The 19,876-nt window shown below is 38.5% G+C and overlaps 1 long non-coding RNA gene across 5 annotated transcripts in view; it reads right to left on the minus strand.

Moving 5' to 3' along the window:
- The window catches only part of LOC145506337 (uncharacterized), a 788,916-nt gene that overhangs the window by 479,623 nt on the left and 289,417 nt on the right, over positions 1–19,876 (minus strand). For all 5 annotated transcript variants that reach the window (XR_014053776.1, XR_014053775.1, XR_014053773.1 and 2 more), the window contains one exon: positions 13,371–13,526. This is a non-coding gene — a long non-coding RNA (uncharacterized LOC145506337). The remainder of the gene's footprint in view (positions 1–13,370; positions 13,527–19,876) is intronic.

The following is a 19,876-nucleotide window of genomic DNA, read 5'->3' on the forward strand; positions in this document are numbered from 1 at the left end:
TGGTCCAAATTTATCTGGACAGAGATCTCGTGCTTTGCCTACATCTCTGGGTCTATTTATGGTATTTCTGCGGCCTGGAAAACCACTGAGCCACATCCCTGTCACTCTGCCTGGTGGAAAATTCATCCACCGTTAAAGTGTCACTCTGAATACTTCCAACACTTAAATGAAGCCCTCCCTCTTCACTCTAGCTAATGATACTTTCCTGCCTCCCCCAAACATATATTTCATTTGCATCACTCACATGGTACTGTTCTTTTTCTACCTGGCATTTTAACTTTCTAGAGCTTATCATTCCATCTAAAATATTAAAAATTTTAAAGATAGCACCCATATAAGAAAATCTTTTTGATTGTCCTTTAGGTCCCTTAAGTTATAGTTCATATACAATTTTAAGCTTGACATGAATGAACATGAAGTTAGAAAATACAAAAAGCTAATGCATGTCTCCCTAAACTATAGTTCCCTGGGACCATTTATATGAGAGCAAATATTCGTGTGTCCCTGAGGACATTAGCATGATGCAGGTCAGAGGAATAATTGATGTGTATAAAATACATCCTGAATCCTAAATAAATACTCTAATGTGTTAATTACTTATTAATAATATCTTATTTATTATGAAGCTATAATGATTCAATAAATTTTCCAGAAGAGTTAACTTTTAATAAATTATTAATAACTATATTAACAATATATTATTCATTATTCAGTGATAATAGTTGAACAAATTTTCTGAGAGATTTAACATTTACAAAGCATTTATACATCTACTATAAAACAATCTTTATAGTAAGACCAAATGATAGAAAATGTTAAATCTACCAGATTTTACAGAAGGAAATGCTGAAAGTCAATTGGTTCAGAAAGATGTCCCAAGGTCACACAGTTAAAAAGTAGAAAAATCAGGGTCCAAATTTTAGTGCTCTAATTTCAGTGAGTAAAACAGACATAGTCTGCACTTTCTGCTTGATGAGGCCCTGAAAAGCCAGAAACAAAAATAAGTGAACAAGGAGTATTTTTTTGATGGAGACTAATGGTAGGCAGAGAGCAGAACATTTTGAGATAAAGTGATCAGGGAAGACATCATGGAAAGCATTCTTTTTAAGCTAAGGATTGAAGGATGAGCCAGATATTAAAGGAAACAAGCAGAAACAGTGGAAGAGCACTGAAGTATAGAAACAGGTTTGTGCAAAGGCCTTAAAATAAGAAATATGTGACTTCTTATCACAACATAAAACACCCTTCATGAAGTGGCTCCCAAGTATGAATTATGCACCAACTATTCTTCATGCCTTCCACCCTTCATACCGGAAGAAAACCCCAAACATTTCATGAATTACATATTCTTTCATACTTTTGCATATGTTTTCTCTTCTACCTGAAATATCTTTTCCTGGAATCTCTACACAGAAGAAAAATATATTTAATCTGAAAATTTTTCTCAGGTGGTAGTAATTCTCTCACAGTTTCTCTATCCTCACTCCAGTTTAGCTAAATGAGTCTCTCCCGTATATTTTAAAATTACTCTCATTTTTATTCTGCAATGAAGAATGATTTATATAACATAACATTACCTGTTGAGTTATGCAAGCATCATCACTATCTAATTTAGAATATTTGCATCACTCAAGAAATAAAATGTACAGTGCTTCCCTATTCCTATCTTTGGCTCTGGGCAACTGCTAATCTACTTTCTAACTTGATAAGATTTGTCTTTTCTGGACATTCTACATAAATGAAATCATACAATATGTGTTCTTCCATGTTTGATTTCTTTCACTTGGCATAACATTGTTTTTGAGATTCATCTGAGTTATAGCATGCTCATTATTTTTATTGATAACTTTACATTGCATGGCAACACCAAAACTTATATATTCACCAGCTGATAGACATTTATCCTAACCTACTTTTGTCTATTGTGAATGATGCTGCTATGAACAAACATTCACACAAGATTATTTGCAAGGACATATGTTTTCTTCATTTTCCTCAGGTAGATATCCAGGAGTAGTACTGCTGAATCACATAATATTCCACCTTCCCTTCACTTCCATGCCTTCCATGCATCCTTCTCTCAGCATGCACACCATTCTTTAATTGTTGATTTATTTGTCTTTGTTTTTACATATCTATCTCCCCCTATTGGGCTATGAGCATCATTACAGCAGGCAGCATGGCAACAATTTCTTTAGCAGTTATAGGTACATAGTAGGATTCATAAACTTCCTAAAATCTGATCCCAGATCCTCCTCTTAAAGATGGGGGCGTTCATGTTCACAAGCTGCCAGGGGTGCTTGCCTGCTGAGACTCACAAATGAGCCTCTCCCCAAGAACTGCTCTTTGTCAAGAAGCTGGTTTGCACAAGGGTATTTTCCTTTCCTATAGGCCTCCCAGATCCAAGTACTGATCTGTGTAAGGATACAAGGTCTTGGCTTCTTACTTCTTTTCAGGACATCTCTTAAACGCATTCTAGCTCCACAGCATCTTATGGGACTGGCTGGGACCCCTGTTACTGCTCTACCCAGGTCTCATCCTCTTTTTGCCCAATCCGCTTTCCCTGTCTTCTCCCCACATAAGTGAAGAAACACAAAATTTTGCTGGGAGTAGTCCTCAATAAACCTTCTGTAAACAAGTGTCAGTCCTAGAATCTGGTTCCTGGGGAACCTGACTGGCCATTTATATAGGGAATTCAAACAAGGAAGTTGGCTGTCAAGGAGATAATAATCGTCAATAACCCCTTTTTTCTTCACAGGCACTTGGTCCAACAATTGTTTATGACATAGCTGTAACTGAGATATAATTCAGGTCCCACCTGACCCTTGACAATGAGTTAAGATCAGTGTAAGCCCATCCTCATTCCATGTCACTGGAAAATCAAAAGCCCTGATTTTTTTTTTTTTTTTTTAAGAATTTTATTGAGGAAAAGGAATGGTAAAGTTCTCAGGATTGCACTAACTGTTTGATTCATTTTACACATTTTATTGTGCTATCTTTATTTTGAACTGTATTATTCCAGATAAAAGACTTCTCTCAATTTTTACAAAAAGCCCAGTCACTGATGACTAGAGTTGACTGCTGAATATCCAAGGATATCAAGAAAGAGTTGACACTTCAATGAAGGACATATTGTCAACTGCATATTAGATTTCTCTGGGCTTAAATTTTCCTTTGGCCTTCCCATCAGGGTATTTTTTTTACCACGGCCACTTCACCCCAAGAACTATGTCACCGTCATGCCATTTTCCTGGCATTTGTTTTCGCATTCTTTTTTTCCCCCCATCACTCACTTTTCTTTCTTTCTTCTTCTGTTCCTCTCTCAGGAGCACATTCCTCCCATTTTCTTATGCAGTCAGTAAGGCTCTCTGCTGTCTTTATACTCATATACTCAGTGTCTCTTTTGTATATGAAATGGCTTTCAAGACTTTCTCCTAAACAAAAAGTTATCTCCTAAAAAGAATTCAGGCTCCAGCCATTAAGATATTTTCCATCTTCACTACATAGAGATGCATTGATTCATTCTGAGAGAACACTAATACATTTATTACTTAATATTTTGAGTAAGTAACTATCCAATCTTTCTGACTTCTATCATTTTGCCACCATACAGAACCAGGACAGATGGTCAAAAAGCTTTATTATGTTTTGGATAAAAACACTGTATCAGGGTCTGCAGGACTATTTGCAGGTTCAATAATTCACCATGAGGAGTCAAAGGACTCATGGTTACGGTACACTCAACGGTTATGGTTTATTACAGTGAAAGGATACAGATAAAATCAGAAAAGAGAAAAGGCACATGGAGTGGAGTCAGGGAGAAGCCAGGCACAAGGTTCCGAGTGTTACCTTCTAGTAGTCACACCAAGTTACACTTAATTCTCCCAGCAAGGATGCATGGCAATACAACAGTGCTGCCAACTAGGGAAGCTCATCCTAGCCTTGAGTCCAGGGTTTCATGTCCAGGAACATAGGTAGGTAGTACATGCACAACTAGCATGGCTACTCAGACTCCAGTACCCCAAAGCAAAAACAGATGCTCATAGTAAACCCTATTGTTAAACTCTAATCAAACTATTACAGCATGCCCCAAGGTCTGCTCACACATACAAAAACACACCAGGCAGACATTTCTAGGGTTCAGAGCTCTCAGCTCCCACAGGCCAGCCAAGGCTCAGTCCTAAAAACAAGCTTTTCTTGGGAATGTGTGGGATTTTAACCTTCTAAGTTAATCCTTTCCTATACTATGGTGACTGAAGCATCTAATTTCAAGTTCTAGAATCCTATTCATTTCATTCAGTCATCCAGGCATTAAAATAGGAAAGTAACTCAGAAAGTCATCTAAAGCCACCCGTATAGTATGTGTCAGTATTAACTAAAGTCCACCAAGACCCCAAACTCAGAAATTCACTGGTCACATTTGCTCCTTATCTGCAGACAATCATACATTCTACAGCCTTCCTGATGGGGGTACAAAACTAGATCCTGTTCCCTCCTTGGAAGAGAGATTAGATGGAATCCCACCTGATCCTACTGTGTATCTACTATAGTCTTTTCTACCTGGCCCTGTCCATTGTTTTGTCCCTTTGTGCCCACTGCAGTTAATGCCAACAGCATCAGCAAAAATATTGAATCTTTAAAGGTTGGGGAAGAGTAAGGAGGTAAATCAACACACTCTTCAGAGACACTACTGTTTGTCTAGAACACTGAGAAATAAGGTCAGTATCTCCTTCACAGTCCACAGAATTTGCTAGGACTGTAAACTGGGAGTCTGTCTATACTCACTGCTCCCTGGGCAAAGCAGATTAATAGAACTGAGCCATTGAAATATAGGGCAGAGACAAAAGCAAGCAGAAAGTGCTTCTACTGATATAACTAATATACCTACCACTCTCCCAGGGCCTCCTTTGGCGACATCTATCCTCACCCTGGTCTTTTTTGCTTCCCTCTCTCCCTCCATCACTTTCCTCCTTCCCTCTGCCCTTTTCCTCACTGCTCTTTCTCCCTGCATCCTTTGCTTACATTCTTTAAATATTTACTAAACTCTACTCTGTTTCAAGAACTATGCTATACACTAAGAATCCAGTTATAAATGAGATCAACATGGTCACTGCCTTCATGAAACTCACTGTCTAGCAGAAATGAGCTTTTAAGTATAAAAGTTTCAGTGGCCAGCTACTCTCCACATCCAGAAACCTACTTCACCTTCAGTCTTATCTCTGATCACTCACCATCACCTCCTTCTTTGTATTCAGTACCTCAAGCCATGCTAAGCAAGAATATTGACTTGAGACCTCACACATGTGCTTTCTTGCTCTGAGCTCTGCATTCTGCATCTTCTGTTGTAATGCCCTTTTTACCTAGACCCTTGTACTAGATCTAGTTTCTTCTATTAATCCTTCAGGTTTCCTCTTAGCACTGACTCAGGGAAGCCTTCTCTGACTGTCTCCTGAGATCAATATTATTCAGTGCTTCTGAAACACATTCACATTGACATGTGGAAGCCACAGGCTTTGCAGCTATCATTTCAGGCTCCATGCCTGAGCCACACAGGGAAACCTTTCTTCTGACACATCAGATACACCCACAGGAAGTCACTCCTTTGAATTCTTCTAATTGTAGGATACACTTGAGTAATTCCTGCAGCAAACAACTGCTCTCTCAGGAATTAGGAAAATGTAAAACAAACAAAGAACGAACACTTCACTTCGCCACTCTAGGGATTTCTCTTTTTATTAATCGTTTGCCCCATTTTTCCTTCACTCAACACACAATCATTGCTTAACTCTGCAGTGCCCCCACATGCAAGTGTTCACTTCTCAGGGAATCTCAAAAAGCAAGTCTTTTTGTTGGCCATTGGATGAGTGTCCTATGTTCCTGCAGTAAGTAACAAACTACCATAATCTTAGTAGCTTAAAACAACACAATCTGTTTTTTTATGTTTATGGAGATCACAAGTCTGACATAGGTCTCACTGGGTTAAAACCAAGGTGCTGGCACTACTGTCTTCCTCTGAAGGGGAGAATTCACTTCTGTGCTTTTGCCAGCTTCTGGAGGCTCCCTGAATTTCCTGATTCACAGCTCCTTCCTCCATCTTCAAACCCAGCTCTTCAAATGTCTCCTCACTCTCCCTCTCTCCCCTCTCTTTCTCTCAATTCTGCTTTCATTGATATATCACCTTCTGCCTTATTAAGGATCCTGTGATTATATTGGGTCCACCTGGATAGTTTAGAAAAATCTCCCTATCTTTAGATTCTTAATCAGATCTGCCAATTCTCTTTTACTATATAAATAACATATTCATACATTCTGCGGATTAGGACATGGATATCTTTGAGGGACTATTGTTCTGTCTAACATAGCCATAAATGGTTTCCTCTGCAGCCACTAAAGATATTCTTTCTACTTGGCACTATAAAGTGTTTTAAAATACCGTATTATGTTCCCTTACTGTATTGAGCAATGGTGTGAACTGGTCTTGTCATGACCGTAATATGTTAGTCTTGGATTTTTTTGTTTCCTGCTGTTCTTTTTTCTCTACCTCACTGGCCTTCCTACTAACACTACTGTATATAACCCACTGCTGGGAGGTTGGCTCTGGGTTTCCACATATATTGCTCATGCTGATGTGGGAGGTGAGGGAAATTTCTCTACCAGTCTTGAAACAACTGTATTATGCGAGAAAGTAGGGCTGCCTTATTCTTTTGGTTTCCTTGAGCACTAGTAATATTATAACATGTCTATTCTACATTTGTAATCCAGGGATTCAGGCTTAATTTTTAATCCTGGCCGTGCCATGGACATACTGTGTGACTTTCACTCAATGAATTATTCTTCCTATGACTTAGTTTTCCTCATTTGGATAATAACAGATTTAGATAATAATATCCACATTGTTGAAGGCAAAAGGAGAAGGGGGCAGCAGAGGATGAGATGATTAGATAGCATCACTGATTCAATGAACATGAATTTGAGAAAATTCCAGGAGATAGTGATGGACAGGGGAGCCTGGCATGCTGCAGTCCATGGGGTCACAAAGATTTGGGTACAACTTAGCGACTGGACAATAGCAATCCACGTTGTTGATTTCTTATAGAAATTGATTGAGGTAATACTTGGAATGCCCCTTGCAGGCTACATATAGTAGAGACTGTAGGATTTCTATATATTGTTATATGATATCCGCATGAAAGAAAACATGGGAAGTGAGATGAGGTAAGGTTATAGAAGGACTTGAATGACCAGATAAGGAGGTAATGTGGTCCTTGGAATCAAACTTTAAGCCTTTCCTCAGGTAGCACTTATCTCCAGATACTTGGAGCACTACTCTTGAAGAGTCTTTTCCCTTCTTTCCCTAAACTTTTTCCCGAACCTCATTTCAAACTAGAAGTTCTTATGAACAGTTGGAAGATTGATTGGTTGTCTCAAACAACCCCTTCTGAAACTACTATTCATGGACATATGCTTTCTACAATCTACAGGAAGTCCTGATAATTTCCTTCTCTTGAATAATGTCAATTATTTTGACCTAGATAGGTTCTTAGTTTTCCAGATAACTAATAGCTCCTAGCCTTATAGTAGCCCCTTATCCTGATCAATGAAACAATTCAATGTACACTCAGGTGCTAACACTATTTATTTATTTATTTAATCATTCATTCAAATATTAGGGCTTCCCTTGTGGTTCAGCTGGTAAAGAATCTGCCTGCAATGCGGGAGACCTGGGTTCAATCTCTGGGTTCAGAAGACCCCCTGGAGGAGGGAAAGGCTACCTGCTCCAGTATTCTGGCCTGGAGAATTCCATGGACTGTATAGACATGGGGTCACAAAAAGTCTGACACGACTGAGCGACTTTCACTTTCAAATAGTAAACAAATATAAAAATAATTTTGCAAGGATATCTCCCAATCCTAACACAAACACCACCTCCAAAGGTTTAAAAGCTACAGCAATAAATCAAGGAATTTCCACAGGACATTGGTGTCTCCTTTTTGTGGATCCCTCATAGCTTTAAGCTCTAATACAATCGATTTGTAAGTGAAAACGAGATTTTAGCAACTGCCAACTCATCTTGGCATTTGAAAAATCAAGCTGTGTTCCGATGTTTGCTTCATAAATTAGAACCAACAATAAAGAATCTGGAATCAGGCCTTAAGTGGCAATTTTGTTGATGATGCATGATGCAGAACAGAATGCATTTTGCTCGGCCACACAGTGCTGTCTTTGCAGGGCTGGCAGCAGTAGGACGTTTTCTGTGTAGGATGTTAGCTAAGGTTTGTGAAAGGCCACCAATTATATACCTTCTAAGCCAAAGAGATGTTTTTCATAGCTATTTATACACTAAGTGGCCAGAATTCCAGGGGTTATCAAGGACAACTTGATCTTAAACAAAAGTAATAACCCCTTCTTTCCTTCCAATTGATACAGAAAACTTGTATGAGACCAGATCAGATGCAATTATTTTTGTGAACTTTGGGGAAAGGAGTTAATTTATCATTGTTAAACGAGCAATCTAAAGCAGAGAGACACCCAACAAATTGCCCAAGGTCACGCAGATAACCATGGAATTGAGACCAGGACTCGTGATTCCTGATCCATTCCTTCTTTTCTAGCTATGCGACCTCTGACTTCGAATGTAATTGTTTATTTTTCATTTGTAAGGACCTTAACCTGAGCTTCCGTCTCTGCACGTTAAGACCCCATTTTTCTCCTTTACGCTGACACACTTCCCTAAAGGTAATCATACTTATATCTTTATTTCTTCATTCCATTGTTGAATACTGTAATCTGACTGCCACAGTTTCCCATCCCAGTGAAAATTAGCTTCTAAGGGCCTCCAAATAGTTCTTGTAGTAGTAGTAGTTTTAATCACTCAGTTGTTTCCAACTCTTTGCAGCCCCATGGACTGCAGCTCACCAGGCTCCTCTGTCCATGGGCTCTCCAGGCAAGAATACTGGAATGTGTTACCTTTCCCTTCTCCAGGGGATCTTCCTGACCCAGGGATCAAACCTGGGTGTCCAGCATTGCAGGCAGATTCTTTACCATCTGAGCCACCAGGGAAGCCCATCATCATTGTAATTGAGAACTAAAAACTAGAAAACTGGGATTTACTGAAACTTTTCTTCTCCTCAAAAAATAGGTATCATTCATTAGAGATGAGAAACTTCTATTTTGTTTTACATTGGTGACCCCTACCCCTTCCTAAAAAAAATGCCAGTAGAAATCCATAAACAAAACATGAACTTTATTTAGGATTAAAATTTGATACTGGAAGTAACAGGAGATTTACAGGGGCACCTCACCTTGGCTAACCTGAGTATCATAACAACTAAATATACAACTGGTGCTGATTCTTACATAGCCAAATTATATAGATCTGAGAATCAATCACTTTAAATTTTGTTTCCTATCCCAATAACTCTGAACTCTGGTGGCCTGTAGCTTTTTTGTTCCCAAGAGAATGACACATTTAATTAGGTACAATGTAATTCTTACTACAATTCAGATTGCCATGTGGAGTTTTCTAGCTTCTTGGGCCACTGATGGAACTATAGGGAAATAGGACCAGTATTGGCCAAATTGTTAATGCTAAGCCTAAAGAGGTCATTGGCTTCTACTATATTCAGTGCTTGCAGAGAGTATAGATAGACCCCTAGAACTTGGAGGCTACTTGAGTAATTCTTTGTATCATCATATCCAATGGAGAGGTTAATGGAAAATGACCTCAATTTCACATTGGCAAGACTACCAAGGACTCAAACCCTACAGGAGTGAAGATCACATTTCCTAAAGTAGAATCCCTGTCTAGCTGAGTTGTTGTTCTGAAGATTAAAGGAATGAATCATGTGTGGAAATGAAATATCCTGGTCTCCTATATCTTCTTTGTTTTAAACACAAGAATAATTAAGGCAATCAACACTAGTTTAATCTTATCTTTTTCCACTATTATATATTTGGTCTATTACTGGTATTGATAGCTACCATTTAGTTTATAGGTTGTAGAATGGTGAGGAGTTTAGTTGGAACTATGATAGGGCTATAGGAGAATTAGCATCACCTAGAACTTGTGGATGATGAAGATGAAAGTCTTCAAAAGGACTTAAGAATAGCATAACTACTGAATGCAATGGCTTTATGTGATTGTGAGTTTCTTACCAGGGACAAAGTATACATGTATAAATTAAAGCTTAATGAATGAATATTGGATCATGTGAAATGACAGTGACTGCAAAACTATTAGGATGAAAGACAGTTCAAAATATTTTTTAGCCACCTTAATTTGCAAAGTTAGTATTATATTGATATTCCTATCTAACCAGATAAGAAAACCAAGTAGTACTATAGAGACTGTAATATAGATGGCAAAGGGATGTGTTGGTAGAGTTCTGGCCATAACTAAAGACTGCATCTGTTTGAAGGGAATTGGGAAATTGGAAGTGGGCGGGGAGGAATGGAGCACTATGACTATCTAGTTTCTCCTCTTGAAATGTCTTATCTGTATTTATTTGTACCTAATTTACTCACAAATCCCTTTAAGTCAGGTCCTGTATCCTGAACTTCTTAAGTATTCATAGTTCAAGCAGTTGTCACTAAACTGAATTACAATTCAGAATAGACAGAAGGCTTATCCTAGTAAGGATCTTCTACTGTCTTTATTCTAGGCAAAAGTCTAGTATCCTAGGTTGGTACTTTGAGTTGACTTAATTGTAAATTTAATTGTTTTAGGAGAAAGATGGCAATCGAGACATTTTGATATGTATGTTTGGCATCTGCTTCTTGATTCATGAATCTCAAAGAGGGGAAGGAGTAAATTAAACTTAGATTTGAAAGCTAATGAACAGCAAAGGAATTAAGAAACTCTCCAAGCAATATAACCTACAACCTGGATATCTGTTTATTTATTAATCCCACATGTTGAATTAATGTCTATCATCCAGGCATATTGATGAATGTCCTGTTTCCCAAAAACATGAGTACTTTAGGACTTCATGTATTTAATTATGCCTTCCTCTATTCACACTATAGTGGAAAAAAACTTTATCTACAAAATTTCATTTATTTAGTAACATGTTTATGTTTTCATTACAAATCAATTCTACATAGCTCTCTCAAATGATACTTCTGATTGACATAAAATACACAGAGATTAACTCAGCTGATAAAATTTAAACCAATTTTAAACCAAAGGCTAAGCAATTTGACATTTTAGCCTCAGCAGTCCTTAAGTTTGAGATTTTGTGATTTTATTCAAGTTTCTTGAGATCTGTAAAACAGCTCATAGATTTCCAATTTGCTTCTCCTTAGCAGTTTCAGGTTCAAAGGAGGTTCAAAAGGAGAGCTAGACAGCACACAGTGTTTCATCCTGCTCTGCCTTTGAACACAGCACTCCTTCTGTCTGGAAAATCTTCCTTTTCCTCCTCCTTCATTTGCCAGGGACAAATTCTGCTTCACAATTCACTTTCTGAATGGGATCTTCTGGGAAGAATATCCTAAAACCCATTTCCCTTCCCAGATCTAGGGTAGATTTCATTCCTATAGGCTCCCATTGTTAACAGTTACATAAAATAGAAAATCAACAAGGATCTACTCTATAGCACAGGGAACTCTACTCAACATCTGTAATAAGCTATAATAGGAAGAGAATTTGAAAAATAATGAATATATGTATATGCATAACTGAATCACTATGCTATACACCTGAAAGTAACACAACATTGTAAGTCAATTATACTCCAATAAAACTTAAAAAAAAAAATTTGCAAGAACACATACAAATCTAAGGGTACACATGAAGTATTTTTTAAAAACTGTGACAACCTAGAGGGCTGGGATGGAGTGAGAGATGGGGGGGCGGTTTAAGGAGGGAAAGGACATATGTATGTGTGTTCAGTTGCTCAATCGTGTACGACTCTTTCAGCCACATAGACTGTAGCCCGCCAGGCTCCTGTGTCCATGGGATTCTCCAGGCAAGAATACTGGAATGGGTTGCCATTTCCTCCTCTAGGGGACATTCCTGACCCAGGGATCTAACGCACATCTCTTGCATCTCCTGCATTGGCAGGACCACTAGGGCCACCTGGGAAGCCCATATGTATGTATACCTGTGACTGATTCATGTTGATGTATGGCAGAGGCCAGCACAATATTGTAAACCAATTGTCCTCCAATAAAAAAAAGAAGAAAACAAACAAACAAAAACTATAAAAATATTAAAATTTTTAAAAAGGAAATTTTAAAAAATTGTCAGGACAAAAAGGGAAAAAGGTTAAAGAACAAGAATAAATTTATGAAATAAAAGGACCTTGCACAAACCAAGGAGAAGGCAATGGCACCCCACTCCAGTACTCTTGCCTGGAAAATCCCATGGACGGAGGAGCCTGGCAGGCTTCAGTCCATGGGGTCGCTAAGAGTCGGACACGACTGAGCGACTTCACTTTCACTTTTCACTTTTGTGCATTGGAGAAGGAAATGGCAGCCCACTCCAGTGTTCTTGCCTGGAGAATCCCAGGGACGGGGGAGCCTGGTGGGCTGCTGTCTATGGGGTCGCACAGAGTCGGATGCGACTGAAGTGACTTAGCAGCAGCAGCACAAACCAATGATAACCAAAAGCTGCAAACTGGAAATATCATCGTTCAAACCTCCGTGCCTGAAGTTCATCACACAATTTACAACATATATTTTTATGATAATTTGAACCATACTGCTGCTTAGACCTCTGGGATAGCCTTCCCCATAACTTGGCCCTCTAGCAGTCTCTTTAGAACACTGTCTCTAAGTGTCCCCCACAGGAGAGGTCAGCCTAGAACTTAGAGAACACAGAATCTCTAGGACAGTGAGGAAATTCAATGGAGTAAAGATGCATCTTGAAGTGAGGAAGACTGCACTGATGATCTGGAAAACCAGTCTTCTGACCATCTAAGTACCCAACCAGAAACCAAGGCACTGGTATCAACTTCCTTCTGGGCTTCCACTCTCCCTTCACTCAGCATTCTCCTTCCCAGCTAAGTACTAATAGATCTCGGTTTGTCCTGCTCCTCTCCATCTACATGGCTCCATCTGCTCTCTCCTAGACCACAGCGCAGACTCCTCTTATGTCCCCTTCTCTGCCCAATTCCACTTTGGCTTCCAGAGAGAATTTTCTAAAAGAAACATGGGGTATTCAGTCATCAGACCCAGAGTTCAAATCTTTGTTCTCACCATGTGTCTTTGAGAAAGAACTTTCCAGCTCTGAGCCTCCTCTCTCAAAAACAGGAATATCCAGAGGACTGCCTTCAGTGAGTCCATGAGGATTCACATAAAAGACTCAGAGTACCTCTGAGTAAGTAAATAAATAAATGTAGTTTTTTTTAAAAAATGATGCCAGAACTTACCGTTGCATATGGCAAATGTTTTCTCATCTCTCTCTCTCTCTCTCTTTTTCTGTCTCATTAGAATGTGAGATAGACTCTTAAGGTTAGAAAGGTTTCTTTTATCTGTTTCTTCACACCACGGAAATTCCTGGTACCCGGTGAGCACTAAATAATTGCCTATTAAATAAATAAGAGAGGATAAGTGACTTGTCAAAGGTCACATAGTTATTTACAGAGTTAGAGTTGAATCTGAAGCATTTTCCAAGAACAGAATACTGTGATGTATTTTCAAGATACAGTAAAATACTCTCATTGGATTCTCTATCATCATACAGGAAGGATCTGTCTGATAGGTATATCTCAAAATCTCATGTTACAAAGGTATTGTTTATATTCTCTTTTTCGCAAAAAAAAAAAAAATTGAACAATATAAATTAGCAGTTTGACAGGCAAAGTGATTTCAGCAGTACTTGCTAACCTAATCTTAAGTGAGGAATCATTTTCTCATGCAAAAATTATAAAAAGTTTAGCACATGATAATAGTTGTACTTTTAGCATATATCAGGAAACACCTATAAGTAAAACTCCTTGTACTTGTGACAATTGCATGGTTCTTAGAGAATTGCACTCCATAGTCTGGGAGTCATAGGTTTAATTGAAAGATCACTAAACTGAAAGTACAGAAATGTGGCTTCTTATTCAATTCTGCAACTGCCTACATGACCTTGGCCCAGGATTTGCCCTTTCTGAGTCTCAAAGCTCTTTTACTTACAAACGAGGTGCTTGATTTAATATGTCTATATCAGGCTTTGCACTGCACAACTGCACAACCCCAGGGATAACTTTCACATAGATTACAAGGCAAATGATGCTCCTTTAGATGTCCAAGGCAACAACTCTGCTTAGGAAACTTCCAGCTGACTCTAGATAGGCTCTATTCTAAGTGGACAATGTGAGAAGATTCAGGTCACTCGTTCCTAAAAATGCCAGCCATTCTCATTATCTTCTCATAGTCCTTCATAACCAGCTTGACAACTTGAGAATGTCAGGAAGCACTCTGACACTATACTTTTATAAGAAGCACTCTGACACTATACTTACACTTTCCCTTTCCTACTCCCTCCAATCTCATCTCTCCTCTTCCAAAACATTCTTTATGGGCAAAATGACACAGAGCAGGCCTTTTGGAGTCCCCTGGGTTTCTTTCTAAGGTTAAATCAAACATTCTTAAGGGGTTGTTGTTAAAAGCTCTAAGGCTTTCCAAAGCCAAGTGCACACTTTCTCTCTGAACCACATTTGGCCCTTGTATCATTCCAGAAGCAACGATCATGGAGATTAGAGGTGACACATTACCTTAGCTCATCTCTTCCAGCCTCTGGCACTGCCCTGGAGAGACAATGACAGTGGACAGGAATTCCTGCACTCCTACATCTCCTTGTGGTTCTCACCATTAAACTTTTTGGAACATATTTCTCATTTCCCTTTAAAAAGTATTCCTGAAATATAAGCCCTGAACTTTCATATAAAGCACACTTGGAAGGAAGAAGTATGAGAAGGAGGAAAGGAAAAAAGTGCATAGTGAGAGGAGAGGGTCAAGGGAAGAAGGAAAGAAATGCAACATTTCAGGCATTTCAATCAACAGCTTACTTACATTATTTTATTTAATCCTTTCAACTATCTTGTAACTTATGCACTGTTACTTTTCCTTTGAAAAAATGATAATCAATGCTGAGAAAGGTTAAAGTATTAAAAGTGTTGGTCGTTCAGTTGTGTCCGACTGTTTGCAACCCCATGGACTTAGCCCACCAGGCTCCTCTGTCCATAGGATTCTCCAGGCAAGAATACTGGAGTTGGTTGCCATTCTCTCCCCAAGGCGATATTCCCAACCCAGGGATTGAACCCACATCTCTTACATCTCCTACATTGGCAAGTGGGTTCTTTACCACTAACACCACCAAACATGTGCATAAAGTCACAGTTTTAACATCATATTTCATGTGGTACCCATGTCCTACTTGCTAAAATAGCAAGATCTAGTACAGAGAGAGAGAGAAAGGAAGTACCAAGTATTACAAAAATGCCTACAGAATTTTAAAATATATAAATATATTTTTATTTCTGATCAAACCTCATAATTTTACACATGATAAAAATGAGCCCCAAAGAATTTCATGCAAATTCCCCAAATCACACAGTGGCTTGTTGGCAGGGACATAAAGGAACTCTAGTAATGTAAGTACCAACAATGTGATTTGTGATTTTGTGCAGAATATGAAATAGCCCTTGGAATAAGTGTCTTGGTCCCAAATTCTAGCTCCAGAATACACTGACTTAATTTTTGTAAAAATTTCTTGACTTCTGTTTACAGGTTCTTGTTAGCTAGAAACAATAAAAAAAAAAATTAAAAAAAAAAAACACCTCACGATAATACTGAGCTAGAAGGGCTTTAGGAAGACTAGAGACATTGTATGCACAATGCCTGGCACATAGGGTGTGTTTCAGCTGGAATTTTTTGGCTGTGGAAACAGAGATTGACTTATATTTATGGATTGTAAAGATGTCATAAACATTTTCATGGGTACCAGAGGGCAGAAAACAAAATGGCCCCATAGACTCTGCGACTGAAGAGGCAGCTACCAAGTCTCTTCTCTCCATCTCTCAGAAGATTCCTCTTTGCTCCTCTCTTTGTGAATAACCCCATTCTTCATTCTCTGTTAAATAAAAATCCTCCATTTGTTCATTTTACACATTTTCCACTCTGGCCACTCCTGGTAGCTATATCACAGCTTTCAGTTCCAGTGCTAACCATTAATCCACGAGGTTATCTACGTCTATATCTATGTCTATATGTTTATGTCTCTATGTCTATGTCTATATCTATATATCTAGATATGTATGTCATATATCTATATCTATGTTGGTAGCATTCACAAGATAGATAACCTGACTGCATCCCACTGTCAGTAAATTGGTGGTGTTGTATCACAATTCTATCCCATGTCCAACCAAAGACGGGTAGTTTGGGAGACATCAGACCCAATATACCCGATGGGGAAAAAAAAAATCTAAGGTTCTGTGAGCAGATCAACCTGTGTTTGAATCTAGATTCCTTTACTTATTTATATGTTGTATGACTTGAGTAAACAACTTAACCTCTTTGACATTCTATTTCACACTTCAAATGGGAATAAGAATAGTACCTTCTTAAGAAGGTTGTTATAAGAAATAAAAAAGATACATGTATATCAGGGATCACTTATTAAATGTTCAAAACTGCTGACTAGTAAAAGTTGAATATCTAGGCTATGTGAGAGAAGGTTCCCTCCAATTTTTTTTCTTCACCTAACTAATTTATATTCATCTTTTAGTTTTCACCTTGGCTCTCCTCTGGACTGTACCGCCCAGTATGGTTTAAACTAGTTTATCTATTTCTTTCTTCCACTAAAGTTCCCTAACTTTATCAAATGCATATATAACTATACTAAAATGACCTGTTTTTTTTTTTCATTTTTTCATTTTTCTAAGATAGAATTGACACATAAAATTGTGTGTGTGTGTGTGTGTGTGTGTGTGTGTGTGTGTGTGTATGTGTATATATATATATATATATATGTTGTTGTTGTTTGGTCATAGTTGTGTCCAACTGTTTGTGACCCCATGGACTGTAGCCCGCCAGGCTCCTCTGTCCATGGGATTCTTCAAGCAAGAATACTGGAGTGGGTTGCCATTTCCTTCTCCAGGTGATCTTCCCAACCTAAGGATCAAATTTGTATATTCTGTTTGGCAGGCAAATTCTTTACCACTGAGCCACCAGAGAAGCCATATATATAGTATGTGTGTGTGTATATATACACACATACAAAATGTGAAAGGATTGTCATTAACTAACACCCATCACCTCACATATTTACCCTTTTTCGTGAAAACATTTAAATTTTATCCTTGTCAAATTTCAACTATGCAATAGAGTTAAAGTCATCTGCTTACTGTCTAAATTTACGACTAGTATATGAGATGCCCTGGGGCAGGCAATGTGTCCTGTCAGCACTGTGTCACCAGAAGATAGGAAAACACTGCATGGAGTAGTGTCCCAAAATTACTTATTGAACAAATGAACCAATGAACAAACACCATAAAGTAACACCTCACTTCAAAATAGATTGCATTTGGAAATGTAGTATTGTAAGAAGACATAGCAAGTTCCATTTAAATGTCACTAATTAATATATCCTGGTTAAAATTAAAAGCATTTTTTCTTATTGAGAACTGTTTCTGATTAACTGATTCCAGCCAAGAGTCCCCAAGCAGAGAAACAATGGATAATAGATTTTGGAACCTTATCCAAGGGATGATTCAATTATTTGCTTCTGCTGTGCCCTTCTGTCCAAGGATGGCTAAGAGTTCCACTGAGGAAGAGAACTCAGAAGTTTATCTTCACCTTTGTCATCAACCTCCAATCACTCCCCTCCCTCAAGGCTCAGGGGGGTTTGATAACGTCCCTTTTCTCTTGCAGATAAGTCACTTGCCTATTGCGGCTTCAGCCTTTGTTAGGTTCAGTTCATCAAGTCACAACCTGTGTACCCAAAAACAACACACTCACTGCCCTGTGAGCATTCCTCCGTTTGTAAAAACCTCTGTAGAGACCAAGGAAAGAGGTTCACAGCTTTGGAGTGGTGTTTGTTTTTTAAATATTCAATTCCATATTTGTTCAATTGAGAGGGCTGAATGTGGAAGATTTTCTGGAGATAAATGAATAGACTGCATCACTAACATACACTAAAAATTACCATATTTTCCCACTATCTTGCCTCAGGTTGGTATAACTCTGGCAAAATGAAAGGATGTGTGCCTGCTCAGTTGCTTGGTCATGTCCGACTCTTTTGGGACCCCATGGACTGTAGGCCACCAGACTCCTCTGTTTGTGGGATTTTCCCAGGGAAGAATATTGGAATGGGTTGCCATTTTCTGCTTCAAGGAATCTTCCTGACTCAGGGATCACAATCGTGTCTCCTGTTTGGCAGGTGGATTCGTTAAAACATTGAACCAACTGGGAAGCCCCAAAGGACAGAGTATTGATCAAAAACAATGGATAATTTATGTATGTGTTTTCCAGTCAGCCATGCAATAGAGATATGACATGCCATGGACATGACCCATAATGCCACTTTATTAAATGCATCCCACACTGAAGATAGAGTAACCAGTGTTTCCATCCCCAGGATTAGTGTGAAGTAACAGCCCTGTGACAAGGTCTGACTTTCTTAAACAGGTATAAAACTCACTGTGAACTGCTCTGACTTGTATTTTTATCTTTTCTCAGAAGGATTTAACAGACTTGTTATGCAATTACATAAACATTGGATTAAAATAGATGAAAGGCACTGTGAAGTCTTTGTTACAACAAACATTTATTGTTGGGTGTTTTAGAAATCTTGTCTCTGCAGAATTCAGACCACACTGTAGGCATCACTTAATTCAATCAAACTGCCAGTGCTCGGAGGGATATTAGCTAAGTACCATTGCTTTTTGTTTTACTTCTAGGGAAACTGAGGCATAAAACCCTTTTGGAATATAGTTTAGACAATAAAACAATAAAAAATGAAATCATAGAAATTTTGTCTCCCTTCTCATAGAATTAAACTATAATGCTTCAAGTAAAAATTGTTAGCAATGTTCTAACTACTACAATATTACAACACAGGGGCCATACTTGTCATGGCTGTTCAGTCACTAAGTTGTGTCTGACTCTTTGTGACCCCATGGTTTGCAGCAAGCCAGGCTCCTCTGTCCTCCACTGTCTCCCAGAGTTTGCTCAAATTCACATCCATTGAGTCGGTGATGTTATCTAACTATTTCATCCCCTGCCGCTCCCTTCTCCTTTTGCTTTCAATCTTTCCCAGCATCGGGGTCTTTTCCAATGAGCTGGGTCTTCGCACCAGGTGGCTAAAGTATTGTAGCTTCAGCAACAGTCTTTCTGATGAAAGTTCACATTATAATACCATAAACACAGTGCCCTTATTTAATAAATAGGAAAGGCTTTTGAAGTTCTGCTAAGTAGGTTGAAAATTAGCTCTAGGGCTAAGGCACTGCCTTAAGGGACAGCAATGCAGCAACGGTGTAATACAATGTTTTTCAGATTGTATTCTACCAAAACAAAAGGAAAGAAAGAAATCCCAAATAATGCTCCTTGAGAAAGGCCAAATAAATATAAAAATCATTAAATATTTTTTATACCTCCTTTTGAAATGGACACTAGCATGCAAAGGACTTTGAGAAATCTTAAGCAGTATAAAAACACATAAAAAGATGCTTAATGAGTCTTTTTGAGCTCTTTGATTGTAAGCAACAGAAATGACCTCTGGTTCACTTAATCAAAGGAATTTATTAGAAGAATGCTGGGTAGAGAGCTCACAGATTCTAGCAGGGAATACAAGAATTCTCTAGAAGGACAGGGGTCAGTCAAGGCAGATTTGACATGAACCTTCCTTAGGCCACATCAATAGACACCTTGGCTCCAGGTATCCTTC

The sequence above is a fragment of the Giraffa tippelskirchi genome, chromosome 5 (genome assembly GCF_054371585.1).
Source record: "Giraffa tippelskirchi isolate mGirTip1 chromosome 5, T2T-mGirTip1v1.2.pri, whole genome shotgun sequence".
NCBI classification, from domain to species: Eukaryota; Metazoa; Chordata; class Mammalia; order Artiodactyla; family Giraffidae; genus Giraffa; species Giraffa tippelskirchi.